Genomic DNA, 7,439 nt, shown 5'->3' with positions numbered 1-7,439 from the left:
AATCTCAACAAGGGCACGACGATCGCTTTTCTCGACGAATTAGCGGACCTCAAAGATGTATTCGCCCTCCACGACCAAACGCTGGAAGACGCACCGGACCTATTCCGTCAGCCTACATTTGACATCAACCCGGCACTGACCCACAACAGAAAAGACCAGATTCTCAGTCTGCTTCGAAGCTACGGGGAGTGCTTCTCATTGTCATCGAAGGTACGACAAACACCACTGGCCAAGCACCGCATAATAACGGACGAACACGCCCGACCTCTGCGCCAAAGCCCTTATCGTGTATCGCCGAGAGAACGCCAGGCCATTTGCGATCAAGTTGAGGAAATGCTGCGTGGTGACGTAATCCAGCCATCGAACAGCCCCTGTGCTGCACCGGTCGTTTTGGTGAAGAAGAAAGACGGCACACTTCGCTTCTGCGTTGATTACCGCCGCTTGAATAGCATAACGAAGAAGGATGTCTACCCGCTTCCCCGCATCGACGATACTCTCGACCGGCTCTGCAATGCAAGGTACTTTCCATCGACGGACCTATAAAGCGGATATTGGCAAATTGAGGTCGACGAAAGAGATCGCGAGAAGACCGCATTCATCACACCGGACGGCCTTTATGAGTTCAAGGTGATGCCATTTGGCCTCTGCTCCGCACCAGCCACGTTTTAACGAGTAATGGACACAGTCCTGGCAGGCTTGAAGTGGCAAATTTGTTTGGTATATTTGGATGACGTTGTTGTCTTCTCATCAAATTTTGAAGACCACGTAAAACGACTACAGACAGTGCTGGAAGCCATCAAGTCATCGGGACTAACGCTAAAAGCAGAGAAATGTCACTTCGCCTACGAAGAACTCCGGTTCCTAGGTCACATCGTTAGCAAGGACGGTACCCGCCCAGACCCGGAGAAAACAGCTGCAATCGCACAATTCCCACCGCCTGCCGACAAGAAAGCTGTGCGCCGATTCCTTGGGCTGTGCGCTTATTATCGACGATTTGTCAGAAACTTTTCGTGGATCGCCGAACCGTTGACGCAGCTTATAAAGGCTGACGTACCTTTTAAATGGGAAGCGCCGCAAGGAGAAGCCTTCGACGAACTCAAGCGCCGCCTGCAATGCCCTCCTGTACTTGGCCACTTTGATAAAAACGCCGAGACCGAAATTCACACCGACGTGAGCAATGTGGGCCTAGGAGCCGTTCTCGTCCAGAAGAGTGCCGGACAGGAGAAAGTAATCGCCTACGCTTGCAGGTCCCTCACAAAAGCCGAAGTCAATTACTCGACGACAGAGAAGGAGTGCCTTGCAATCATCTGGGCCACTTTTAAGTTTCGTCCATACCTATACGGCCGACCATTCAAGGTGGTAAGCGACCATCACGCACTCTGCTGGCTGGCTAATTTGAAAGATCCTTCCGGCCGCCTTGCCAGATGGAGCCTACGACTTCAAGAATTTGACATGACTGTAGTCTATAAGTCGGGCCGGAAGCATTCCGACGCAGACTGCTTATCTCGAGCTCCCGTCGATGCTCCCCCGAAGGACGGTGACAACGACGCCTTTTTGGGACCGGTAAGCGCCAGCAGTTTCGCAGAACAACAGCGATCTGACCCTGAGCTGAAAGCGCTAGCCGATTACTTGGAAGGAAAGACCGCTTCCCCTCCTGGTGTGTTCAGGCGACATTTATCATCCTTCACGTTAAGCAATGGCCTCCTCGTGAAGAAGAACTTCGCACCCAAAAAGACCGCGCAGCTTCTCGTAGTGCCTAAAACCCTTCGGCAAGAAATTCTGCAGGCGTTGCACAATGCGCCCACAGCAGGCCACCTCGGATTTGCGCACATGTTGCGCCGAATCCAGGAGAAGTATTACTGGCCGCGACTGTCTGCCGAAGTTGCCCACTAAGTGAAGAGGTGTCGAGAGTGCCAACGACGCAAGACGCCGCCGATCAGACCAGCAGGACTACTAAACCCGATTCCGCCCCAATCCTGCCCTTTCAACAAATTGGGATGGATCTCCTCGGCCCCTTTCCATCTTCGTCTGTGGGTAACAAGTGGATCATCGTGGCCACTGACTACCTCACCCGGTACGCCGAAGCAAGAGCACTACCAAATGGTACCGCGGCAAAAGTCGCCAAGTTTTTTGTCGAACAAATTCTCTTGCGACACGGCGCCCCAGAAGTGCTCATCACGGACAGGGGAACGCCGTTTACGGCAGAGTTGACGCAAGCCATCTTGGAATACAGTCACACAAGCCATCGACGAACAACTGCGTGCCATCCCCAGACCAATGGCCTTACGGAGCGCCTGAACAAAACGATCGCGGACATGATCGCTGTGTACGTCGACGCTGAACACAAGACCTGGGACGCCATCTTGCCGTACGTGATCTTTGCGTATAACACGGCAGTCCAGGAGACGACCAGAGCGACAACGTTTAAGCTTATGTACGGCAGGGAGCCCACGGCGACGCTCGACGCAATGCTGCCGCACGTAACCAGCGAAGACAACCTTTACGTCGCCGCCTACCTGACGCGTGCAGAGGAAGCCCGACGACTCGCACGGCTGCGTATTAAAGACCAACAGCGCACCGACAGCCGACGATACAATTTACGACGACGCCGCGCAGAGTACAATCCAGGAGACCAAGTGTGGGTTTGGACACCAATTCGCCGTCGCGGATTAAGTGAAAAGTTGTTGCGTCGATACTTTGGGCCATACAAAATCCTTCGGCGCGTCGGACCACTGGACTATGAAGTCATTCCCGACGGAACGTCAGCATCACAACGGCGACACGCACGCCCAGAAATTGTATATGTTGTACGACTGAAGCCATATTACGCGCGTTAAATAATCTGTGGTGTTTAAACTTTGCAGTGTTTATGTTTAAGTTTCTTTGTTTTGGAACATCGAGGCGATGTTTTTTTTAAGGGGGGAGTAATGCCGCGAAACCTTCAAAACAGTATTTGTTGTTTTTAAACAGCCGCTGGCATACAAGCTTATCACTCTGATTCTGGACCGCGTATCAGTTCCGTAAACTTTGTTTGTTACTGCTCGATGTCGCGAGTCACACCTTTATCAGTTTTCGTTGTAGCGCAAGACGCACCGAGATCTGTCTCGAAAGTTCTGGCCACTCGGGTGTCTTTCCACAATGTTCCAGCCCGTGCTGGTAGCTGTTAGCGACGTTACCTAGATTGTTCTGTGCAGCCTGTAAATTGAGCGTTGCCGAGTGTGACGGGCATTCTTTGTTCGACGACCGACGAGCGCGTTTGTTGCTATCGCCGCCGCCGAGTTGCTTAGTTCTTTTGCGGGCGCAAGTCAGCCCAAATAAAAGGTTTCTTTAGTGGAATCATCGACCCCTTCATTTGTGTCGTCGACCTCGTCACCACTACGTGACAATAGATTACTCACTTTTAAGGCTGTTGTAAAAGGCCGCACTCAAACCATCTGCTCGAAAACAGCTCACGGTAATGCTCCACAAAGGCGCTCGTAATTCCGTCTTGATCATCATGCCTCTGCCCCTTGTATTCGATAACCGTTATCTCGTTGGCGCGCGCATATCGCTTTTCATCAGCGAGGGCGCGTTTTGTTGGCGTCTCGCCATCGAGCCATTTTTCCGTGCGCGCTCTTATCGCTGCGCCTCTGTACGTCGGGGCATCCAAAGCCTCTTGCCTAACTTTGATGCCTTTTATATCATGCATAAACATATCGGGCATTCGTTCTTCATCACGCCCTAAATATTTGAAGAGCTCTTGCAGTTGCTTTTCTTCTTTTCCTCATACACAATAATGGAAGAGCGCTCAATTGCATTCATTTTAACCTCCTGTTTAAATCGTTCCAAGTATTCAATATAGCCTGTTTCGCTCGCATAAAAAAATATCAATGCTTTCCTTAACTTTTCTTAAAAATAGTTCGTCTTCTGTGAGCCTCGAGTTTATTTTCCATAAGTCCCAGTCCATTTTTGATTTACACTGCTTCGTTCCGCCCAGCGTGACCGTAACTAAGCAATGGTCACTAAGTGACACTTCCTTCAGTTCATACTGTTCCCAGGTAGGCGAAAACTCCGGTGACACATATATTCTGTGAAGTCGCGCGTGACTACTACCTTCTAAATGTGTGAAATTCACACGTTTCTCACCATTCGCCAGGACTTTTACGTCCTCTGTAAGCTGCACTCATTGAGGACACACTTCAGCAATTCGGCACTTTGGTCTTTTGCAACATTTCTATTTGAACGGTCCTTAGAGTCTACAACACAGTTGAAATCTTCCAAAAATATCAGCGCATATTGTTTTTCTTTACTGCTCCACGCCGCGCCCCGGATCGTGTAAGCTTTCATCATAATTCCCCTTGCCGAACGTGAAGATAGCGGGATTCCGTGAGTGTCAGGTACTGCGCCTTTAATTTCCTGTAAAAGAGTTATAGAACTACGGTGAACTTTGATGCGTTCAATGGAATGCTGGTTGCGTTCGACAAAGGGCACGGCATGTACCGTCGCGATAGCCCACGGCGTTACCAAGCGATTCATCCATAGACGAAGCTGACTCCGCAGGGCATCCGATACAGGTCTCCGTGCGGCGCCTTTCATTTGCCGCTTCCTCGAACGCCGAACCACAGAGCAAACGGAAGCAGACCACGACGTCTAGAAGGCGTTACTACAGCAGGCATCAGCGGCGTTTCAAAGTGATTCACAGGATAAAAAATTGGTCTGGCTTAGCTTGTGGTTAAGCCTAGGATGCGAAGCATACTAGCCTAAAATTAAACATTACCTGGCTATACCTGGTTAGCCATTCATAGACAAGACATTACCTGGCTATACCTGGTTAGCCATTTCATAGAAAAGAACAACTCATGTGTTACACTGCTTCTTCCTTTATTTTTCTCAAAACAATAAATACACTATGATGATCAGTCTTCAGCACGCATTTTCCGTTTGGTAGCATTTCGCCGCTCGAACCGAGTCGAAGTACTCGAAGCTTCATCCTTCACATCGGCATCGGTTGTCGAACGCTGCCGTCTAGCTACATACTGTGCACGTCGCTTGGCAAGCCGTACTTCTCGTTTTCTCCCGTTTCCGTGGCTGTTTGTAACTTGCGCTTTGCGGTCTGGCGAGCCGCCCTCTTCTTGTTGTTGTTGTTGTAGTGCAGAACCACCTTTGCAGGCTGCGAGGTTCGAAACTGGGTTTGGGCCCACTGCGGAGGAGGGGCGCGCAGCGGGGTTTACGGAGCTTCTCCCAAACGCACACCCCTGGAAAAGCCGAGCGCCAGGCCGGGGGACGCTTGTACCCATTTTTACCGGTGGGTGTCCGGCGGTGGGTACCACAATTCAAACGCGAAGAATTGACGCGTTTGAATTGTGGTGCTGGCGAAGACTCTTAAGAGTTCCTTGGACTGCCAGAAGATCAAATCAGTCGATATTGTCGACCATAAACCCTGACTGCTCATTGGAGGGTCAAATTCTAAAGTTAAAGCTCAGCTACTTTGGTCATCTGATGAGAAGAGAGGAGTCGCTGGAGAAAGATTTGATGTTGGGAAAGGTTGAGGGTCGCCGGAGAAGGGGTAGGCAGCGAACGCGATGGTTAGATGGCATTCTCGAGGCATTGCAGATGAAGCTATGTGATGTTAAGAAGATAGTGAGAGACCGGAAAGCGTGGCGTGACATGGTCCATAGGGTCACGAAGAGTCGGACACGACTGAACGCCTGAACTGAACTGAACAAAAGGAAAGAAAAGATGTTTGCCAGCCCCGGTATCTGCTATCTTATATCTGAAGCACCTGAACTGGGGCGGCGGAAATAAAGGGATAGCGAGAAGAAGGTAGAGGAAATCAAAGAGGTGAGTGATAGGGAGAAAGAAAAGCGTAGGTAAAAATAAAAGAAATATATACACTATGGTACAGTATACAGTAGTTTGCTTGAGGCCCACGCGCAAATGTCTTAAGGCACTGAGCACTCAGCCCATCGGGCGGGCCTCCGCAATAGCTCTGTGTCCAGGCAACTGTTCACAACGCACGCACTGGCCAACTGTACAAAACACTGACGGCTGCCGTGGGCGATCGGCCGTTATTGTGGGAAATAGCACACGTGCAGCGTTCAGTCCCAGCGCGCACTATCTGATGAGGTGAAATAGGCGGGTCATCAAGCCCGCCTGTTCGATGTACTCACACAAGCTCACGTGAGCTCGCTCGCGGACGCGCGCACAGCCCGGCGGCCATAGGAGCACAGCTACGCTGACCGGGATTACCCCATGCGCCTGTCAGCCGCCAGCAGCTCACGTCGTGGTTCGGCTAGCGCGGTGCAGCGCAGTAGAAGATGTTCGAGAGTTTCTACCGCGCCACAGCCGTCACACACGACACTAGTGGCAAGTCCGTGGCGCATCCGTCGCTCCCCAGGCCACACACATCCAATGCGTGCACGGAGGATCATTGCGCATTGTGTGTGTGTGTGTGTGTGTGTGTAAAACCTTTATTCGGAGGAAGATTGAGGTAGCCGGAGCAACCTCACGCAAACACTAGGTGAGCTCCTTATTACAGGAGCCCATTGGCGACCGCTGCGGCTCGGGCTCGGTGAACCAGGGCCTTCTGGCTTGCCAGATCGGAGCAGCCGAGCAGGGCTGCCTCCCAGTCCTCCCGTGTGGGGTTGAGTTTGGGGGTGAGGTTCGGGGTTGAGTTACATGCCCACACCATATGGAAGATGTCCGAAGACTTCTCCGCACAGTGCGGGCACTTTCCTGTATAGGCAGGATCAAAGTGTTTTAAAACTGCCGGGCACAGCAGCGTTTTGGTGTAAAGGCGGAGGAGTGTGCGTTCCTCCACCTTTGTAAGGCCCTTACAAGGCTTAGGATAAATGGCATGGCCGAATTGAAATAATTCAATATTTTCTCGAAAAGTGAGAGCTGGATTGGGTTCGAGATCCGTATCATAAGGGTCTGAAGGCGTTGCCCGGAGAGTGAGCGCGCGGGCGGCGGCGTCGGCCGTTTCATTGCCTTCGAGGCCCATGTGAGCTGGAGCCCATACAATCGTTCGAGACGCGGGGGCGCCGAGGTAGTCACTGTTTTGAAGGATGCGGTGCGCAAAGAGAGGAATGTACCCCTGTTTAATATTTCTGCAGGCCCCTCTCGAGTCGGTGATGATGACTCGTGAGTCCTTGTCTGCGGCGGCTAACGCGATGGCAACTTCTTCCGCATGTGTTATGTCTTGAGCTCGGAACGTTAGGTCATTCACCGTGATTTTTTGATGGACGACTGCGGCTGTGTACCACCCCCCATGGTGAGGGCCGGAGGCATCCACGTAGAAAATTCCGTGTTTGTTCCCATAGTGACGGGCCAGTGCCTCCGCCCGCAAAGGCGCCTTCCACTGTGGTCGTCACGTGTCTTGCTGGCCAAAAGAGGGCGTACGTGCAGGGCGTATCTCCAGATTTCAGGAATGCGTACGCGCTCTTCCGTAAATGTTGGAT

Source organism: Amblyomma maculatum, unplaced genomic scaffold (assembly GCF_055883805.1).
Source record: "Amblyomma maculatum isolate TAMU_Amacu unplaced genomic scaffold, ASM5588380v1 scaffold_34, whole genome shotgun sequence".
In the NCBI taxonomy this organism is placed as follows: Eukaryota; Metazoa; Arthropoda; class Arachnida; order Ixodida; family Ixodidae; genus Amblyomma; species Amblyomma maculatum.
The sequence above is the reverse complement of the archived record's forward strand: the minus strand, read 5'-3'. Positions refer to the sequence as shown.